The 23,506-nt window shown below is 35.4% G+C and overlaps 1 pseudogene; it reads left to right on the plus strand.

Moving 5' to 3' along the window:
* Positions 1 to 1,586: 1,586 nt before the first annotated feature.
* LOC121432604 lies at positions 1,587 to 21,009 on the plus strand (annotated as a pseudogene).
* The last annotated feature ends 2,497 nt before the right edge of the window (positions 21,010 to 23,506 follow it).

Consider the following 23,506-nt stretch of genomic DNA (forward strand, 5'->3'; position numbering starts at 1 on the left):
ATTTATAAAAAAAGAGTAGCAATATAAATTTATCAGGAATAGCAGTGTGTGTGTGTGTGTGAAAGCATAAAGAACACATATAGCACCTTTGAGATATTGGGAATTTCAGTAAACAAAGTGGCCAGAATAGCATGCTAATATCTTCTAGAGTATTACTGGCCACAGTTGATATTTAACTCTTAACTTTAATGCAGTTATAAACCCTTAATAGATTTTCCTGTATAATTCCACTTAAAATGATGATTCTGGATTCCTAACTGAAGGCAGAATTGGATAGTAGAAAACAGTAAGCAAGAACAATAGGCATTTGCATATGTCTGGGAAAGAAAGTTATTGGGATGGAGCTGATTGACAAAAGCAGACATATTAGCCAGATAATTTGGAAAAGTGAGAGCAGAAGTTGCTGGAAAATTGCTTATGAGGTAATGGGAAAGATAGGATAGCTGAGCACTTTGCTCAAGCAGTGTCATACATGACGAGGCACAACAGAGACTAAGGAAAGGACTGAGTTCTGTGATAACTGAGTAAGACATGCCATAGTTCCAATCACTGTAAGTCACAGGCAGTGCTCTCTTCTGAGATAGTCATTACCCTTCTTCATTATTTTAGTTGTCTCAAGTAGCACTTCATAAATTATGGAATCCATAAATTTGTTGTTCATTTTCTGCTCTCTATTTTAAATATGAAAGCCCTTTTGCCATAAAGTAACCATGTAAACACTGAGTATAATGACACAAATAGCACAGAGATTATGCTTGCTTATTAACACACTCTATTTACTACCCATATAAAAGGAAATTGGTTGCATAGTAAATTTGCCTTTGAGACTTTATAAAATTATTTAAACTACTTTAAAATGTGACACTGTTCATGAATCATGGACAATGACAACTTCCTTTTTCTTTGGAATGTAATTATATGAAATGTTATACAGGACCTTTTGCTTCCTTCTGGGTCTTCTTGATAAATCAGGATTGTGCCATAGTTTATATCAAGAGGATACAAATTAGGCTAAATATTACACTGATGTCGGAGGGTCTTCTGTTTTGTGTTGATTTCATTGGTTAATAAAGAAACTGCCTTGGCCATTTGATAGGCCAGCCCTTAGGTGGGTGGAGTAGACAGAACAGAATGCTGGGAAGAAGGGAAGTCAGGCAGACGCCATGCCTCTCCTCTCCATCGCAGATTCAATGGAGCCAGCAGCCAGGTCAGACATGCTGAATCTTTCCTGCTAAGCCACCATTTCGTGGTGCTCCACAGGTTATTAGAAATGGGTTAGTCAAAATGTGAGAGTTAGCCAGTAAGATGCTAGAGCTAATGGGCCAGGAAGTGTTTAAATGAATACAATTTGTGTGTTGTTATTTCAGGTGTAAAGCTAGCTATGCAGGTGCCAGGCAGAACAAAAAGCAGGTCTTCCTGTGCCTCTTCACTTCATTACACAGATAATGGGAGTGTTCCTTTGGAGAGACTGAATAGGAGACTTGGAAAAATAAACATTAGGGTTCTCTAACAAGTCTGCAGTAATAATTATGAAAACCAAAGAAAATGAGTTAATATGTGAGCTTGAGTCATGGTCCTAATTCGTTATGAAGGAAATTGAAAGGCAGATAATGGAAAAACACATGAAGCAGCACATGATGTTGACCCTGAACTATGTGCTTTCAACTGAGTACACAGTACACAGCAAGAAGACAGCAAGCTGCACTCCAGAAAAAGAAATGCTGCACAAAGATAAACGGTGCCATAGCTCATTGGGACGCCTAAGGTCCAGAATGGTGAGAAACCCTTCACTGTTACTTAAACCCTTAAGTTTATGGGGTATTTATGAAAGGAGCTGGAGTGAATTGGCAACATTTATAAAGATTGCCTTGAAACATGAGATCTGCAGGATGATCTATGGGGGAAAATAGAGCTCACAGTGTAGTTTGGAAAATATATGACAGAATTTCCTCCAAGGAATCACAAAGAATATTTGCAGAGAAACTTATTTACCTTACCTTACTCTCCTGCTTCTACTGCTGACACTATCACATTGAAACACTGCAGAGTAGATAGAGGAACATTTAGTTGTGCTCAGTTGCTAGTTCAAATATCAAAAAAACTGGTCTGTAGCTTTTCTTGAATATTCTCTCCTTGGCCTGAAGCTGACCATGTGTCTGTATCATGTATCTCTTCATGCCAGTGTACCCCAGGTTAACAGGTTGGGCCCTGTCTCTGCATTGTCTCTTTGATACTCCTTTTCTTCTCAAAGCCCCAGGATTGCTTGACTTTATCTAGCCTTCATTATTTCTCCAACATTCATGTTTTCAAACACATTTACTCTGTGGCCCTAGGGTTTGCTTATCAACATTTGCATTGTAGATTAACTCAATTAAGTTCTTAGTATGTACTTTTTCAAAATCACTAAAGTAGAATGAGTTGTCTTGTATCTTTGGGGTTATGTAGCACAGTGGTCTTGTGCATCCTGGAAATGCTGAGAACCTAACAGCTGTGAATGAAGCTTGACACTTGGTAGTCACAATCAAGAGCTTTAGTCTGGAAGTTACCTGGAGAATGGCTGGTATTGAGTCCACATTTGAGGGCTAAGAAAGCTCAAATCCATTGTCAGTGGACATCAGCAGCAGCAATGGCAGAACATTTGTTAAGAGAGAAGAGGCAATCACCATCATTCTGGCATGCAATTTTGTACTGTAATTAGAGATGAGAAACTCATAGTCTCAGGCCAGTAATGCTCTAGTAAACCGAGAAAATGCTATGGCATTATGTGAACAAATTTTAAATGTTGTAAATACTATCATGACTAATTAGAATATCAAAACACGAAGCACCCATTAAAAGTGGTCTTCATATGAATCTAATTCTTTAAAAATAAGTCTGTATTTTTTTGTAAAAGTCAAAATGTAAAAATTCAGATGTGATATCATATGATAGAACTGATAAAAAAGATAAAAAACTTCAATATAATATAAACTGTGTTAATCATATGATATATTTTTATGAACTTGCATGTTTTATTTTATTTTAACTTAAAAACAAAATAAAATATAAAAATTATTTTCTGCATGATTAAACTCTCCTAAGCAGATTCACTGGATAGCGTTTTTATGCAAATTTTATTCAAATGAGTAACTTCTGTAAATCCATTAATATGCTAAAATTATTTTCCATAAAACATATTGGACATATTAATGAAATTTTGCCAAAACAACCATCAGTGCACAAGTAGAGGGAATTTGCTCAGTTTTCTCTCTAACAGGCTTGTCAGGCTACTTGAGGTTCAGGAGGATATAATTAGGCATGGAGATTTGTTTTGTGTAGCTAAGCTGTAAACTAAGGGGTTACTTGCTGCTTTTCTAGTCAATGATTTTGCTAATGAGTTTCTACCATTCTTTATCCCTGTGATTTGGAGACAACAAAGCCTAAAATATTTTTTGAGGCAGTAAAACACTGTTCCACTGTATGTCTATTCTTATCTTAGGTGATTCACTGATATTTGCACAATTTATTTTAGTGTCTTTTTTTCTTTCTTGCTAAGGGAGGTAGGCAGATGGTTAAGTGAACTCTTCAGGCACATGAAAATTAAACTTGACATTTCTGATCACCTTGGCTTTTCAGTTGGTATTGTCATTATGCAGGTCTTGTCTAGTCACCCATGTAGTTAGAGTTTATTCATCAAGAATACTAGTCATGTCAGACAGCATCTTGCAGGAAACATTTTAGTCCTGCTACCTTTAAGCTCTTCCTGGCTCCTATTCTAGTATGTTCCCTGAACCTTATGTGTAAGCATTATATTGTAGATGTAATGGCTAAAGTCAGGCTCTCCGTGGTCATTTAGTATCTGTAATTTAATCTTTTATGTATTTCATATCTTAAGCCCCTTGATTGATTTGTCATAAAGTTTTATGCATGGTGAAAGACAAAGTTCCTATATCAGTGTTCTACCTGAAGTTGTCCAGTTTTCTCAATACCACTTGTTGAAGATGTCTTTTCTCTATTGTATATATCTGGCATCTTGGGATGATGTCAGGTGTATAAAAGGGTGTGGGATCATGTGACTATCTTCAGCGTTATTCCATTGATTAATGTGTCTATTTTAATGTCATCATCATGCTGCTTTTTTTGTACTATAAAAAAACTGCAAATGATAATGTATCCAGCAATGTATTTAATGTTCAATATTGTTCTGGCTACCCTGGGTCTTTCGTTTTGCCATATGAACTTTAATGGTAATTTGTCAACTTCTGCTGAGAATTGCACTGGATTTTTTTTTGGTAATTTCATTTAGTCTATAAATTACTTTTTGTATGATGTCCATTTTGATGATATGAACCTCACTAGTCCATAAGCATGAGAAATTTTCCATCTTCTCATCTTCAAAAATTCTTCAGCATCATAAGGTTTTAATTGTACAAGTCTTTCTCTGCATGGTGAGATTTATTGAAAGATAATTTTGAGACTATTGTGAATTACATTGTTCTTGTGTTTCCTTTATTGCTGTATTAATTTTTATGCTGCTAGTGTCTTGAAGTAGTTTATCAGCTATAGAGTTTTTCTGGTGGAGATTTAAGTCATTTATGTATTCAGATGTATATAATTTTCAAATAAGAATATGTTGACATATTTATTTCTTATGTGTATATCCTGTGTACATTATTTGTTGTCTTACAATTTCAGTTTAGATTTTATTGGATAGGAATACAATTAAACTATATTGCAAAGAAATGAAAGAGCATATATTGTTGTTTTGTTTTATTGGAAATGCTTAGAAATTTTTCTCTGTTTAGTATGATACTGCTTGATGGCTTAATGTATATTGTTTTTACAAGTTGAGATATGTCCAAGGCTTTCCTAAAATTTTATTATGAAGTAATATTTTTTAAAAAAAACACTCATTTTGTCTTAGTAAAACAGTTGAACTCAATGAGGCTTTGCCTTTAGGATTTGTTCCTCTCTTTGAAGTTGTCCTTATCAGATATCTTACACTTCTGGTATCTCAACAACTTGGGGTTCCAAACCAAACAAGACTTTACTTCCAAAACCTCATGCAATAATCATTCAGAAGCAGGACATAACATATTGCTTGTTTTCAGTGTCTCTCCAAAAGTACAAAGAACATTTCAGTGATCACACTACTCCTGAATCAATGTCTCATGGATAACACTGCTAATTTCAGCTGCCAGCTTGAGATGTTTTTGTACCCCTTGACTATTTCCCCCCACCTTTTGCTATTGTTACTGTTTACCCCAAGTTGGAAGTTTAGGTGAATGGACACTTTAGACTGTCCACTGCTCATGATACTCTCAGGGATGGTGATGTTATTGGGGAGATGGTTCAGTGTTTCTTTTGCTTATGCACGCAAGTCCAAATTGTTAAACCACAGTAGAAAAGTATTGCAATCCATGCAGTAATACTTTGAGTGCATCCTATCCTTGATATTGAAGAAATAGACAATGGTGAAGAAGGCAATAGCCATGGTACTAATACTGGTTAGGAAGAACACCCAAGATGATGTGTTTCTGATATACGAATTCAGGTCCCCAGTGGATTGATGCTAAACAATCTCCAGAAGAGCTAAATCATAAGGGTCCAATCTATGTCCTTGGATGGGGATATACTGGTATTTAATATTGACAGTGGATATACTGAAAGGCTTGAGAAGATCCAAGGTCAGGATAATGACCAAATAACAATTATCAGTTTAGTTAAATATGTGACAAAATCTTTGGGTTTATAACTTTCCTCCTGTTATATAAAGGGTTTATTATAATATGTATATTCAATCTTCCATGGTGGAGGCGTGGAAATCAGTAAGAGTCCTGTGGATTATAGAAACCTAGCACAAGATGTTTCAGAAGGGAATTATATTAGCAACTGAATTAGAGACTGTTCTTGTGATATTTTGTTAAAGAATATAACTGTTATCTGCCTTTTCCATAAGAGTTTATCTGAACATAAAATTACAACTAGTGGAATAAATTCTTTTGATTAAGGAGATATGAAAATAGCCTAATATTGACTCATCTCAATAGTTGTTAGTGGCTTTTCTTTGGCACATCTACAAGGAATAAGAGCAAATGGGATAGAAAATAAAACAAAACAAAATGTACAATTGCAAAAGAAAATGACACTGACAAGCTTAATGTTACTCCCAAAGATTTGGATGGAAAATATACTATAATTTTTAAGGATATTTACTCCATTAAGGAGAGGGCATATTCTCACTGGAATAAAAAGAAGGATGACCACCAGGTAAGACCCCCATTCCCAGTTCTAACTTCAATATTATATATTTTTATTGTTATGATAAAACACCAACAACAATGCAATTAATGGAAGGAAGGGTTTATTTGTACTCTTTTCTCCAGAGAAATAAGCATTCAGCACTGTCATTGCTACAAAAGTGTGGCAGCAAATATGCATGGCAGCTGAAACAGTGACAGCTTACATCTAGAGTGACAATTAGGAAACAAAGACAGCCAAAAGGGAACAGTGCATGGCTTTCAACTATCAAAGCTTACCCCAGGAACATGGTTCTTTTTATTGTCATACCTCCTAAACTTGCCCAGGCAGTACTGTCTAATGGTGACTAAGTTATCAAACTTCTGATTCTAAAACAGACAGTCTTATTCAAACCACTATTAAGTGCTATGGGACAATGATCTTTTATCCTGTCACTTGTATTATTTTAATAAAATGCTGATTGACCAGTAGCCCAGCAGGAAGTATAGATAGGATGACCAGGCAGGATAGAGGTGGAGTGACAAGGACAGGAGAACTCTGCAAAGAGAAAAGCTCAGTCTGCAGTGTTGCCCAGCCACAAAGGAAGAAGCTCAGTTTGCCGTCGTCGACCAGCTACAGAAGAAGCAAGATGAGAATGCCTCACTGTAGAAAGGTACCAAGCCACATGGCTAACACAGACAAAAATAGTGGGTTAATGTTAGATGTAAGAATTAGTTAATAAGAAGGCTGAGCTAATAGGCCAACCAGTTTATAATTAAAGTAGCCCTCTGTGTATTTCTTTGGAACTGAAAGGCTGAGGAACTGGGTGGGACAGAAACATTAAGAGGAAGTTTGTGGTCTCTTATGTTTGAACTAATGAGATATACCAACAAATGATTTCTAGGTGGTAAACTTCGGTACTTTCAAATAGAAGTGTTTCTTTTCATGTTTTGAGAACCATTAAAAGTAAAATTTGAATTGTGAGTTTTATATAGATATTTTAGAAACAATACAATAAAAATTCTGAAATATTAATGGTAGTTTTGGTTCTGTATGAAAGGGTTATGGGTTTCACATTAGATACAGAATTTAGGCATAGGAGACATTTCTCTGTTGTTGATACACTCACAACTCCTTTAAGAATTAACACAATGCTTCATGTAGTGAGCAAAATAGAATCTTATCAAAACTATTTGCCCATTTATGTTTGTCTTAGAGAGGAGAAAAGGAGCCCTGGAAGTTTTTATAAATAGTGAAGTGATCTTTTGATCTGTTATGATTCAAACAGTCCAGGTTCTTCACTAAGTTTCCTATAATAGATTTACATCTCATCCATCTTTGAACATTATGACAGTTTATAATAAAAAGAAAAGTGGTCTTACTTTAATATATCATAAAAGCTGAGTATCTTTAAGAATATAATTCAGATATAGCAGAATCTAAATTTTATTACCTTCTATACTAAAGTATGGTAAATTTCATAATTAATAAAACATTGAACTGATTACAGAAATTCTTCTTGTTTATATTTGAGCAATACAATAAACCTACTTATTTTCTCTATAGAAATATTAGAGTCAAGATAGGAGTTGCTTTACTTTATCATTGATTTTCCCTAATAAACAAGTAAATGAGGAACACTGAAATCCCCCAAGTACTATTCAACATTTCCGCTCATATATTTATTAATTTCTAAAAATGAATCCTTGTCAAATTCAAGGAAAATATTTGTTAACAATGAAATTTTTATATTGCCTCTAATTTCTGAACTTTTTTATTGTTATATGCTTTTATTCATATATATATATATATATATATATTCAAAACAAAATTATTACAGTTCACCGACACTTACCAATAATTCATTAATAGCTATATTATCAATTTAGTTTAATATGTGACAAGATGTTTGGATTTATAAGTAGGTTAGCTTTTTTCATGTTATATGTAGGGTTTATTATAACATTTATTAACAATAAAATGCATTTGGTGACTTATTTCTCTTTTCTGTTACCAGGCTGGAAAATTTCTCATAAAATTTTATTTGTATTCTACTGATTGTGACAACCACCTGCTTAGCCCTAATTGTGCTTTGTTTTCAACAAAGATGAAATTAAAACTGATAGAAGTATCTAATATAAAGAAAAACGGGATCATTGGGAAGTGAAAAAAGAGTACAACATTGCTCTATGTCCATGTCTTCATCATAATAACATGCAAATTCAAACATGCTGACAAATACCAAGAGACGGTAGTTATAAGAAGCATGTAAACAGCTTAAAGTATTTAAATTGAATGTTTATTAAATTAAAAATGTAAAGCTTCATACTGTAATCATGGAGTAAATAAAACATCATGATTGCTGAAGCTGCCTAAAGACGGTGAGATAGTCTTTTGGGATTCCTGCTTCATGAAAGAGTCTGCCAGAAATTCTACAGGATGCAGAAGAAAGTGACTGACAAACTGTCGATATAGGTGGAACTGTCTTTGAAATTTCCTGCTTCATGGAAAAGTTTGCTGATACTATGGGCCAATAGGCTGAAGATAGGTGCCTGCAACATTATAGAAGAACTTTGGGTGACTGTCCAGTCAGTGAGATGTCTCTGTCAATTCAGGAGTTTCGGAAGTTGCTTAACTTAGGTAATATTATATCATTCTGGGGTCTTTGATGTAGCTGAAGAATAAATAGTTATAGTTTACTTTAGTTATGATAAAAATAAAGTAGATATGAATGTAAAAAAAGAAAGAAAGAAAACGTCATTAACATATGCTTTCTCTTTCTTTTACAGGGCAAAGATTCCGAAGCAGTATCATTGCTTCAAAATAACATTTAAACAGAAAGCTGTTTATAACAAATTTTGGATAATCTCATAAGTTTATACCTTCTACATCATGTTCACAAAGAAAATTGTGAGATAATCAATTTGTTATATCATAAAAATAGTAAGAAAAGAGTTACTTGTGAGTAATGGCATGTTATATCAAATTATTTGAAGATAGACAAAAAGTAATTTAATGATGCAAAATCCTGAGTTTTAGCCTTATGCTAGGAAACAGAGAACTCTTGAATACATTATTAGGCTTGGTATATTGCTTATACAATATTCCATTCTGCCTCTGAAACATAGATTGTATTATGTCTACAATCCTCCATTTTCTTAGTTAATAAAGAGAGGGACAGATGGGAGGGTTTGAGGGAAGGAAGTCAATAGGGGAAATGATATAACTACATTTTAATCTCCAAATTTTTTAGAAATAAATTATTTTTGTAACATTATACAATATATTTTCACTACAACCACCCCTTCCTTACTCATCCAGGTCCTTCCATGTTCCCACCCTCACATCACACTTTCTTCTCAGATACGTGGCCTCTGTCACTATATATGATGATTCTAATTAGTAAAACCCATATGTACTTGAGTATACAGCTTACCACTTTGGCATAGATAACTGGAAAATCGTATTTTCTCTGAATAAACTGATTCTACCTCCTTCAGCAACAAGAGACTAGTTGCATCTCTTTGCCTAGGCATGGGGAATCTACTCTGTCTAGAGTGGAATGCTGATTCATGGCGACTTGTACAGATTCTTCATCTCTCTGTAGAGAGTGGAATGTTGACTCATGGGGACTTGCCCAGATTCTACATTTCTTTGACTAGAGACAGGGATTTCTTCTGTATAGAGTGGAATGTTGACTCATGAAAACTTGCACAGATCTTTGGCAGGGAACCATATTGTTGACCATTCATGGGAGCAAACATACCTATCATTTTTATAAGACACAATTTGGTAGAACTTCTCTTAGTCATCTTGTTCTTTTAAGTCCACTTATGAGTTGTACTCTGAGCCTTGAGGATGGGAGTTGAGTTACAGATATCCAATGTAGGAATGAACACCTCATAATCGTTGATTTTCTGCACTTTTGACCAATTGTGGTTCTCTATAGTAGCCTCCACCTACTATAAATAAAGAGGCTTATTTAATAAGGGGTGCAGGCTGCATTTATCTGTGTGTTTAAAGATAACTGTACAAGGCAGTTGGACACTATATCTGTTGACAGCATGTTTTTAGGCAATTTTTATAGCTGTTTAAGTTGATAAAGTCAAAGTATGAAGGTCTCTTCCAGATGGATTAAAAGGAGAGAAAGAGAAGAAATTTAACATTGTTCAGGTTTAAGGTTGAAACATTGATAAACCTATCTTTTTCAGATTCATGCAGTATTGTGATATTGAATCATGCCAAAGACATGATGCCCTATATCTGTGCAAAATTTGCCTAATCAATAAGAAAATTATTAGTGAGAAATCACTGCCTTAATAATCTTACTATTGTCTGTGGGATATAATTTTATCGATGTTAAAGAAACATAGCAATTATTTCATTTTTGTTTGAACTTTCTTGTTGAGTGTTTAATAGAAGGCAGATGACTAAAATTAATGAATTTTGATTATACTGTAATGACTTGTTGAGGATCTGGTCTTTTCGAGAGTCTCTTGAGCTTCAAAAGAGTCTTTGGTTCCTCTAGCCTTTCTTTCGCCAGTTATTTCATAATCAGAGAATAAGTAATGCCAGGTTTATCCATTATTTTCTTTGGAAAAAGTGAAGACCTTTTACTTCCTTGCTGACATTCTACTTTGTAAAACAGCTTCTGGTTCAAGTTCACGTAGTGTGCCCTCTGCTTCTCTTTGAACACGGGAATGGGTGACCTGTCACAGTCACAGGAACGTTTTAGAATTAATTACAGAGTTGCTATCTTTAGACTGCATGGGAAAAATATTGATCATTTATTTATTCTAACAATATTAGTATAAGCCCTCAATAATGGTTATTAAATGCCCATATGGTCAGTTACATCAGTGTGATGCTTTTAACTACTGTGTCATATTTAAATAAAGCTTGGGCCAAAATCAAGCAGTTTCATATAAGCCTTGGTTTGTCATCCATTTTTTCTTTAATCTAGTCCTTGTAATTGTGAGGAGGAGCAAAGCAACAACTCTGTTGTTTTTAGTAAAGATTTAATATTGATGGCTTGAACTTTGACCTTAAAATTTTTAATATGTACATATCTCTAAGTTCATGTTTTATAAACTGCTCAGACCTTAGTACCTTGTTTAATCTATCCACCTTTCCTTCTCGTTTTGAAACATTAGTTGCCCACCTTCGTCTTCATTCACAAATCCTTCTTAACTACAAACATGCCCATTTTACTTTCTTCTAATATTTCTTACCCTAATTCCAAATTCACTTTTATTAGTACTATTAGCGATAATAACATTTAAAATATTATCATCTATTGTGAGAATATTTTCACAATGGGAATCTAAGCAATGACTGTCTCTCTCCTCATAAAGTCCTATGACAAACCAAAGTTTGATTCCACCAAATTTACACACTGGGGAACCAAGGATTTCATTTGTCTTACTTATATACCATGGGAAAAGTTTTATTGAAAGGAGTATATAGGTGATTAAAAGGCAGACACACTGGAAAAGACTTCAGAATGAATACTTGTAGCATGATTAATAAAAACCAAGAGAAAGATATTAGGGTTTAACCTGAAGGTCAGAAAAGCAAAATAGTTAGCCAATGGCTCTTATCTCTAAATCAATCTGAAATGGTGATCCTACCTCCAGGAATCTCAGAATGAGACTGTGTGTGAGAGTTGTCTCCACTAATCTTATATTCCTCTCTAGGGCTGGAATTGAAGGCATGCACCATTACTGCCTGGTTTCTACGGCAAACTACTGTGGTTACTGGGTTTAAAGGTGTATGTCACCACTGCCTGGTGATTGTAAGGCTAATCAGTGTGACTGTTTTACTCTCTGAACTTCAGGCAAGCTTTATTTATTAAAATACAAATGAAATATCACTATGAATACTGGCTTCTTCACAGCTACACTGACTGAGCCCACTCTTCTCCAGAATATGTACTTCAGCTCCTCCCCAAGATCACAAGAACATAAGGGCTTAGAGCAAATTGGTACATAAGTGGCTGGGACGAGTGAGTGGATACTCAGGGAGGGAGGGTCCAATGACCCTGTCAACCATTCTTTTTATAAGTGACTGATAATAGTTAGCAAGCCAAACTGCGGTGAACATTTGTCAACAGACAAAGTTGATAGCATGAAGTTAGGACTTTTTTTTTGCTTGAAGGATAATACTGTACAACACCATATCATTAAAAGCAAGTTCAACCCAAAGTACAGATAGGATAAGGTGATTAACTCATGCCACATATGTACATACTGTTAACTGTGAGTTTTTGTAAGTTACAATTCAACATTATTTTCAAAATGCAATCAACTTCATTTTGTTTTGGAAAATACAGTGTAAAATATCTACTGCCATAACCATGTTCTTACTTTTAAATGAATGTAGGAAGCAGATTAGTAAATAGAGAGAAGCAGCAATGTCATGACCCACATGTCAATTTGCCTGTATAATGTAACAGGAGTTATTTGCTACTCTGTGCCACTGAGGATAACAGGGTTTTTTTTCTAAATGACTAAAAAAGAGGGAAAGCCCAAGTGCTGTACACTGAACAAGAGACTTAGTATTGTGTCCAATGTTCACAGGCTGGAATGAAAGCACCTATCCTCATTACCTGCAAACATGGGCAGTTGAGTCTTGTCATCTTCTCGGGATGATCTGTTTCCTGAGAGTTCCATATGAAACAGAACACTTGATTTTGAAGAGTAACTCTATGATATATTTAAATTTTATAAGGTCCTAGATGAGAAACTATTAGCATCTATTATTATGGAAGATCAAGCAGACAGAAGACTCTGTCTTTCAGGTTTCTAATCTGCTATCTTTCCTAGTTAGACTTCGTGTGTCCAATTGCTTGGGAGCCTGTACTTAAAACTGAAAAACTCATTAAGAACACTTGCTTCTATAAAGAAACCAAGTTGTAGAATAAAACAATACTCTGATTTTCCCCCATTAGAGGTTATATTTTATCTTCTGATCTAATTGTAGGCTATGCTTAAGTGCAGAATAACATTGGGCATTTTCTGTTGTTGTTTTGAGATCTGGGTTAAATTGTTACAGGCTAGGAATGTCTTATTGTTTTTCTGAAAAATAAAAGAAAGTGTTTTTGGAATGTCTCCCAAATTTATTGTCTTCTTTTCCAGAGCACCATCTGGTATTTGTCTCATTTCTTCCTCCTTCCCATAAAATGAACCATGAAGAAAGGAGAGGTCTGGGACACTAGTTTATCTTCTCCAAAGAGACTCGAGTTCCCTAGGGCTTGTCCTGCTTCATTAGCAACTTAAGAAAGAGAATTGATGGGCTGGAGAGATGGCTCAGTGGTTAAGAGCATTGCCTGCTCTTCCAAAGGTCCTGAGTTCAAATCCCAGCAACCACAAGGTGGCTCACAACCATCTGTAAAGAGGTCTGGTGCCCTCTTCTGGCCTTCAGGCATACAGACAGAATATTGTATACATAATAAATAAATATTTTAAAAAAAAGAAAGAGAATTTATTAGAATATTTGCTCAGACCAATTTGACTCTAGATGACAAATATGCAGTAACCTAAATTAACTGTCCTGTATCTAGCCTAATTTATCTCATTATGTCTGTGCCTGACCCACAATCAAAAAGAAAGTCTCTATAGTTGTATCGAGAGAAGTGAGGGAAAAATGGGTATGAGATAGGAGAAGAGGATTTGGATTTGTGACTTAATGTCCGTGGTGCAGGAAATTCCCTCTTTCTGTGACCTTTGAAGACTCAGTATGATTGAGAAGTTTTATAGATAACATACTTTATGCTCAAGTTTTGTGGTTGCATTAGCAAAGATAGTGGTGAGTTTACATGGTTACTGCTATTTTGAAGATGTTACTGACCAAGATTGTTACTAGTCATGTGACTATGGCCATATTAAGGACTTCATTAGCTTATATGAAAACCTCGTTACACAGCTGCTTCTATTTTGATGAGGTCATCAAAAAATAATGAAAAAGTCACAAGGTTACTTTCTGCCTGTGGTGTGCTCAACTCCATGATAAAGTAATCCCATTCCCTATCCAAACAGGAGCCTCTGTGAGATCTGCACATCACATAGATTAAATGTTGTTTTCCACAATAACAACACAGCACAGACGTTAATTTGCGATGGATATAGCAAGAAATCTTTTCTGCAGTTAAGTTTCTCCAATATATCAAAGCAAAAAACCAAGGAATTCCGTAATCAAAAAGAAAGGAAGGAGATCCCATATGTTGTATCACAAACTGTGACTGTGAACAACAAATGATGAATTCTGGATCGCATGTAGCTCTTCTTCCTCATCTCCAAGTTATATGATTTCTTCAAAAGAAACCCATGAAATAAACAGAATGACATCTAGGTTGTTTCCAGGTTATGGCTATTACAAACAATGCTGCTATGAACATAGTTGAGCAAATACATTTGTTGTATGATAGTGCATCTCTTGGGTATATTCCCAAGAGTGGTATTGCTGGGTCCAGGGGTAGGTTGATCCCGAATTTCCTGAGGAACTGACACATTGCTTTCCAAAGTGGTTGCACAAGTTTGCATTCCCACCAGCAATGGATGAGTGTACCCCTTTCTCTACAACCTCTCCAGCAAAGGCTATCATTGGTGTTTTTGATTTTAGCCATTCTGACAGGTGTAAGATGGTATCTTAAAGTTGTCTTGATTTGCATTTCCCTGATTGCTAAGGAAGTTGAGCATGATCTTAAGTGTCTTTTTGCCATTTGAACTTCTTCTGTTGAGAATTCTCTGTTCAGCTCAGTGCCCCATTTTATAATTGGGTTGATTAGCCTTTTACGGTCTAGTTTCTTGAGTTCTTTATATATTTTGGAGATCAGACCTTTGTCAGTTGTGGGGCTGGTGAAGATAAGAAGGTGAACCCAAAGAAAAACATATAGGCATCCTCCTGAATATTAACCTTCATCAGGAGATGAAAGGAGACTGAGACAGACACCCACGATGGAGCACTGGACAGAAATCTCAAGGTCCAAATCAGGAGCAGATGGAGAGAGAGCACGAGAAACAAACTCAGGACCGCGAGGGGTGCACCCACACACTGAGGCAATGGGGATGTTCTATCGGGAACTCACCAAGGCCAGCTGGCCTGGGTCTGAAAAAGCATGGGATAAAACCGGACTCGCTGAACATAGCGAACAATGAGGACTACTGAGAACTCAAGAACAATGGCAATGGGTTTTTGATCCTACTGCATGTACTGGCTTTGTGGGAGCCTAGGCAGTTTGGATGCTCACCTTACTAGACCTGGATGGAGGTGGGTGGTCCTTGGACTTCCCACAGGTCAGGGAACCCTGATTGCAATTTGGGCTGACGAGGGAGGGGGACTTGATTGGGGGAGGGGGAGGGAAATGGGAGGCGGTCGTGGGGAGGAGGCAGAAATATAAATAAATAAATAAATAAATAAATGGCAAAAAAGAAATAAACAGAATGAATACATTGGGGTGTCCAGTACCCACAGGTGGCGCTATTGCTTTGGGAGTATGTGGAAGAATTGGGAAGGAGAGTGACTGATGTGATTTTGTCAGACCTGAGCAGCTGTGGACATTGATCAGACAAGTCAGTGATTTTCCTTGTTGTCAGATACTGAAGTCCCATAGAAACCAACTCATTAGAAATGGTTAAAAGTCATTCAAAACTGTAGCAGCCTTGAGTGGTGCTTTTAGGCAGTTAGAAATGCAACTGATTGGATCCAATGTGATCTAGAACCTAATGACACCAAACTTTGCTGGTTCCCTCACTTCCCCCAAATTTGATCCAGTCCTCCTTTTTCTGAAGGAAATCCAGAAGGAATGGAAATAAGTGAGAATACTGTTCCCAGAAAGCAGAGAGTTCAACATAGTATCATTTAGCTCTTTATCACTTGGATCAGTCAACAAGAGATGAATGGGAAAAGAACCCAAGAAAGGGAAGCATTATAAGAAAGAGGATATTTCTTTGAGGGAAGTGAAGTTCCCTGCAAGCAGGGCATAATTCCAAGGCAAGAAAGATAAAAGTAGTTATCTGATTTGTCTTCAAAAACACTTCTGTAATATTAGTATGTCCCATATGTGTTCTCACTGAGACTGGAATAAATGGAGACATTATTATGGTTTATAGTCTTATTAATAAAGTAATTTAAGAATTTTCTCAAAGGAACTGTTACCTACTTTGTGAAATTTTAAAAATAATACACTCCAGGACAGGCAAGTCATGAATGTCAGCAGTTGCATGAAGAAGGGGAGTGTTGGGCTGAAAGTGGGGAGGGGTATCTCATTTAGATTGACATGTAGGATGAATATTGAACTGCCAGTTGATGAGGGAAGGTTTAATGAAAACGTAAGGAATATTAAACTGTCAAAAGCTTTTGGAAAAAAAGCAAAGGGAGAAACAAAGAAAGAAAAGGTGGAAGGGAGGGACACACACACAGAGAATAAAAGAAAAGTTGACCTTTTGACTCTGCATAGAGGAATGACCCAGCCAATCACATGGCTGCCCAATTTGTAGAAATTGCCTTTTCCTGACATTCATTCATTAGGAATTTAAGGTTTTCAATGAAATGATCACTCAGCAAGTGGTTGAAATATTGAAATATTCTTTACTATGTCTTGTTAGCCTATTGAATGGAAGTACTTCCACGGTTTTTGCAAACAAGCTTGTTATTGGTGTATAAAAGGACTAATTCATTCTTTAAGTTTACTTTTGTATACTGCCATTTGTTGAAAATTTTGATTATTTGTAGTCTTCTTTGTAGTCTTTGTGATCTCTATGTATAATATTAAGATATCTGCAAAAAAGGCATAATTTGACTTCTTTTCTACTTGTATTAATTTGATTCCCTTCTCTTGTCTTACTGCTCTAATTAATGTCTCATTATTATATGAGCAAAGTGAACAGCCCTGCCATATTCTTAAATTTGACGGAATTGTTTCAAGGTTTTGTCTATTTAGGATAATATATGTGGAGGATTTGTTATGTATAACCTTTATGACATTATCACTTGTTCCTTCAAATCCTATTCTCTATAGGACCTTTATCATGAAGACATGTTAGATTTCTGCCAAAGATTTTTTTCAGCATCTATTATGCTGATCATGTGACTTTTACTTTGAGTCCATTTATATGATATATTGTAGTACTGACCTTAACTATGATGAAATATTCTTGAGTTTCCAGAATAATATCAACTTGATCATGACAGAAACTTTTGATGAGTGCCTGTATTCAGTATGGTTTGCAAGTATTTTTTTGAGAATGTTATCACTCACTTAAGTTAGAAGTCTTCTATTACTTTTTTAATCTCCTTAATTCTTAAGGGGATACATAAGATCAACCTAGATGCCCCTCAGCAGAAGAATGGATAAATCTGATACAATTACACAATGGAGTACTACTCAGTGATAAAAAAAAATGACATTTTGAAATTTGCAGACAAATGGATGGATCTAGAAAAAAATATTGAGTGAGGTAACCCAGAAAGAGAAATAGAATATGTACTGACTCATAAGTGGTTTCTAGATATAAAACAAAGAAAAAAAAAACAGCCTATAATCTACAACCCCAGAGAACCCAGGCAACAAAGAGGACCCTAAGAGAGACATACATGGATCTAAATAGGAAGGAGAAAAAGACAAGATCCCCTGAGTAAATTGGGAGTGTTGGAGTCAAAGGATAGGATAGAAGGGGAGAAGGGAGAAAAGAAGGGAAGTTGAGAAAAAAGTGTATAGGGCAATTAAAAACAATAAAAAAATCTTTCCTTAATGTAACTTTGGTGGCTGAGATCTGTTTGGGAATTCAACCACTCCCTTTGAATTTTCCATTTTAAAAGAGTTAAAGTTTCTAAAGTTTACCTTATAATTTTCTGATTTTTTTTGTGTATTGTAATGGTTACTTATACATATCCTATTTTATTAATTTAGGTCTTCTTTTTCTGAACTAAGGATTTGTCAATATTTTCTATATTTTGAAAGAATACGCTTCTAGGTTCATTGAATCTTAAATTATTTGAATATTTTGTTTTGAAGTCCTTGATTTCTGTCCCTTTAAAAGTTCTTTCTTCTGCTGCTTTTAAGTTTGGTTTGTTCTTATGTTTCCAGACTCTAGAGAATCACATTTAACTCATCTACCTATGTTTCCTCTGACTTTTTAAATGTAGGTATTTTATGTTGTAAAGGTTTTTCTTAGGATTTCTTTTAACATTGCAATGTTATTTTGTCCATTTCTGGAGGATTTTTTGTTACTGTTCCTCTCTCTCTTCTCCTCCTCCTCCTCCTCCTCCTCCTCCTCCTCCTCCTCCTCCTTCTCCTCCTTCTTTGAAACTCTTTGGTCCATTAATCAGTCACTGATACACTGTATAAACTCTGTGAGGTTTTATAAGATCAAAAGATTTCTTTGCAATTGATTAAAATATATTGCATTCTATAAACCACTTCATTTTGATGCACCTTGGAACACGAGGAAAATAAAGTAAAATCAATTGTATCTTTTTTATTGAAATTTATTTATGCATTTATAAGCCTTTATTTCCTAAGTGTAGAAAGCTTCCATGAGATTTATCTCCTCAAAGGTTTACCCTCAGAAAGTCTCATTATTTATAACAAATTCATAAAATTTGGGATTGTGCTTTTATTAACAATGAGGTGTATATTTAATAAATAGATAAATCCCATTAACCTGATGAAATTAAAAAGAGAGAGGCATTATTTGGAAAATTCTCTTTCTTTCTGAGTTTAATTTCATCAGCTATAAACTAGAGATACTGTATTAGATGTTCCCATGCGTCTTTGGAAATCAAAGTTTCAAGATTTTTTTTTTTCTGAATAGCTACTGTGTATTGCAGAAAACTCTCACAGTGAATAAATTCTGGGTTTTGACAATTGGAAGAGATGCTCTAAAAATTATCAATAAAAGGGATATCCCATCAAGATAATAATAAACTTTGATGCGCCTGATTTTTGCTTCTTGACTTTTTTTTTTAACCATTTTTCAAGTGGTAGGAAAGATCACAATTAAATTATGGATGCCCATCACTTAATGTTAGCTTCAGCTGCTAACTTTGTAAATTTAGACACAGCCAGTTAATGACATATTCTTTCCCTGTGATTCATGTGTAAACTAGAAGCACCAGAATTTCCATGAGGAAAAATCCCACTTACTATAGTTTCAGTGACTAAACCGATCAAATCTATTTCCTTCACCTGCTGACAGGAGTTCTTACCAGAACTTTTAGTGAATCATGAGTATTACTATTTTATCTAAAATTGACAATGTTTTAAAATGCCACAAATTTGACATATTATACATAAATTTTAAGAAAATTTACTTTTATTGGTCATACCAAGTTCTGTTGTGTTAACCTGTATACTGTGCATGGCACAGTGATTTTCCTTTAATCACTCATTTCTTCTGAAATCAGTTCCATTCAACCATGCAGGGTACATATATTTTAATTTCTATTTTTTTAAAAAAAATAAAATTAGCTTACTAACCAGTGGGTTTTTATTAGGTGTTTGTACACAATCTTATTATTTGGTAACACACTTCTTACTTGTTTTGGTCCCTTATCTCCTCATCCCCATGTCCTAGCTTCAACTATAATCATCTATGGATGCTCCCCATTTATTTTTACACTGTGGGTGATTTGATCATCATACAAGTAATAAAAACACATGATGCCAAAATTAAAACAGAAACTTTGATCAATGGAAAGGAATTGATTAGTCACATGCAAGCTTCCATTCCTATAGCCCCCAGACTTTCTAAAAAGACACATTGGAGAAAAGATAGCATCTCCAAGTTTTGCTGGAAAGACTGAATATGCAGAATAATGAAACTAGATCCTTTCTTTCACTCTATATTAAACTTAACTCTAAGTGAATCAAGGTCATTGTACATGGGACCCAATTTACTGAAATTTCTTGAAGAAAAAAATGAGTACAACTCAACTTTTAGCACAGGTAATGATTTTCTGACTAGGAACCAAATATTACATTGATTGAGACCAACAACTGACAAATTTTCACTTTTTTACCTCAAAAACCTCTAGTCAAGAGATTCAACCTTTCTTTCCTGCTCTATCTATACTCTCTGCCTACTTACAGATGAGTTATTGAACACTAGTAAAAAGCTCTGAGTGTAAAACAGAAGTATATGAATCATTAGATAATCCAGAAAGAATCCTCTTGCAGTCAAAGGACAGAATTATAGCAGGAAATGCATATGGAAAGAACCACCTGAAAGGCAATCCTGCCAACTCCAATAAACATATCAGCTGTATCATTCAGTTGTTACTGGGAGCATGTATCAAAACTGCTTTCACCAGAAAGTGAAGAGAGTACGATTTTGTTGTACCCTACTATGGAATGATTCCAACTGAATGGGTGTGCCAAAGAATTCAACTGGTTCTTGAAAGAAATCTTGCTTTATAGAAAGCATGTAAGTTTTACTCACTGAAAGCAGAGATGCTCTTTTTTTAGGAAGATGCCAAGAATGATCCACAGTGGTCTGGGAAACATGAGTCATTCTGACCAAGATTTTTCAAATATTGGAGAAATCCTGACCACTCTAGAAATGTACATTGGTTGGTATGAAGATTTAATTTGGTGTCGATATAACTACTACCAAAGAGATTGTTCTTGTTGAAGTTATTGATAATGATGCCTAGAGACTCTGCTTGACAAATCTGAGCCAGCAGAAGAACAATCAGTTTTATCATGACCTCAAAAAAGGGACACTGGAGGGGTTCCAGATGATAAAGATAAACATTGGGTAGGTTGCAGAGAGAGAGAATCTTCTGAAATAAGCCATTTTATGATCACAATATTGATGATTTCAACTTCATATCTTGGTCACTATGAAAAGAAAATCAATAAAGTTTTTGTAGAAATTTTGAATCCCATGTGAACTTTGACTAACAACTCCCACAGAGAACCAGATGAAACTTTACAGTTTAAAACAGAATATGAAGGGGACAGCATTTCTGTTCATGATCCTAGAGAAGCTATGCTTTTCTTTGGGTTCATTTTATTATTTAGCTTCTCTAGGATCACGAACTATAGGCTCAATGTCCTTTGTTTATGTCTAGAATCCACTAATGAATGAGTACATACCATATTCATTATTTTGGGTCTGGGTTATCTCACTCAGTAAAGTGTTTTCTATTTCCACCAATTTGCATGCAAAATTCAAGATGTCACTTTTTTAACACTGAGTATAACTCTAATGTGTATATGTGCCACACTTTCTTTATCCTTTTTTTCCATTGAGGGGCACCTAGGTTGTTTCCAGGTTCTGGCTATTAAAAATAGTACTGCTATGAATATAGTTGAACAAATGCTTTTGTAGATGATTGAGCTTCTCTTGGCTATATTCCAAAGAGTGGTATTGCTGAATCCTGAGGTAGGTTGACCCCCAGTTTTCTGAGAAAACAGCACACTGATTTCCAAAGTGGTTGCACAAGTTTGCATTCCCAGCATCAATGGATAAGTATTCCCCTTACTCTACATCATGTTCAGCATAGGTTATCATTAGTGTTTTTGATTTTAGCCATTCTGACAGGCTTAATATAGCATCTCAAAATTGTTTTGATTTGCATTTCCATGATTTCTAAGGAAGTTGAAATGCCCTTAAGGATCTTTTGGCCACTTGAAATTCTTCTGTTGAGAATTCTCTCTTCAGTTCAGTACCCCATTTTTTTAATTAAGTTATTCAGCATTTTAAAGTCTAATTTCTTGAGTTCTTTATATATTTTGGAGATAAAGCCTTTGTCTGATGTGGGGTTGGTGAAGAACTTCTCCCATTCAGTAGGTTGCCTTTTTGTCTTAATGACAGTGTTCTTTGTTTTACAGAAGCTTCTCAGTTTCAAGAGGTCTCATTTATTCATTGTTGCTCTTATTGCCTCTGCTATTGGGGTTATACATAGGAAAAGGTCTCATATGCCCATGTGTTGCAAACTACTTCCCACTTTCTCTTCTATCAGGTTTAGTGTCATCAGATATATATTGAGGTCTTTAATCCATTTGGGCCTGAGTTTTGTGCATGGTGATAGATATGGATCTATTTTCATTCTTCTACAAGTTGACATCCAGTTATGCTAGCACCATTTGTTAAAAATGCTTTCTTTCTTTCAATGTATAATTTTAGCTCCTTAGTCAAAAATCAGGTGTTCATAGGTTTGTGGATTAATATCTGTGTCTTCGATTTGATTCCATTGATCAATGTCTTTGTTTTTATGTCAATACCAAGCTGTTTTTATTACCCTAGCTCTGTAATAGAGTTTGAAGTCAGGGATGGTAATGCCCCAGAAGTATTTTTATTTTATTAGATCCATTTCTTTAAAGGAGTTTTTCACATCCTGTTTAAGGGCCTCTATTATTTTCATAATGTTTTGTTTAAAGTCGATTTCTTCTACTTCTTCTGGAATAGGGTGTTTAGTCTTCTTGTTGCATGATCACTAGATTCTCGTGTTGTTATGTTGCTTTTCAGGTTGTTGCAGAAATTCTTGGACTGGCACCTGCCCATCTCTTCAAATGCAGCCAGGATACTATTGGCATCTTGGTCAATCTTTGTTGTGACTGACTGTGTACTTGGGGAATTTCTTTGTTCTATCCTCTCTTAGTACCCCTCAGCACTGGAGCTGGCTGTGCTGGTGGATCTAAGCACCCCACAGATGGAAAGGAGTGCCTCCTGGATGGATTTCCTCAGTGCAAGAGCAGGAACTCTTCCTGGGCTAAGGACCTCACAGACAATAGTGCAGGCTTGGGAGAGGCAGGGTCATGTGGAACAAGAAGCCCTGCAGCAGGAATTTGAGGGGCCCAATACTCCATTCCTAAACCATTTGGTCAGGCGGGCACATACTTACCCCTCTGGATGGATCTCTTTTGTACAGTGGGCCAAGGACCTCACAGACAAAAGAGTGGGTGGGCACTAGCAAAGATTTTAATTGATTTTTCAAGCCATATCTTTGTGTGGGATTTACTGTTTGTTTCCTTTGCCATATAGAAGCTTCTTAACTTAAGAATCTTGACCATTGTTATTGTCTTTGAACAGGTAGAGTCCTATTTAGAAAGTTCAGATTTTTATTCTACCCAAAGTGCTTACCCTAAGTTTCTCTTGCAGAGTTTTGATGTTTCAGAACTTACATTAGGGTATTTATTAAAACTGGAGGTGACATTTTTTTGTGAGATGAGAGATTATCTAGTTTGCTTCTAAAAGTGAATACTCTGTTTTGGATTAATTTACATTTTTAAAGGGGGTGCTTTGTTTAATTGTTTGCTGGCAGTGTACAGCAGCTAACTTAA

Source organism: Microtus oregoni, unplaced genomic scaffold (genome assembly GCF_018167655.1).
Source record: "Microtus oregoni isolate MIOR12 unplaced genomic scaffold, Mior012 000002F_ref0000024, whole genome shotgun sequence".
Classification (NCBI taxonomy): Eukaryota; Metazoa; Chordata; class Mammalia; order Rodentia; family Cricetidae; genus Microtus; species Microtus oregoni.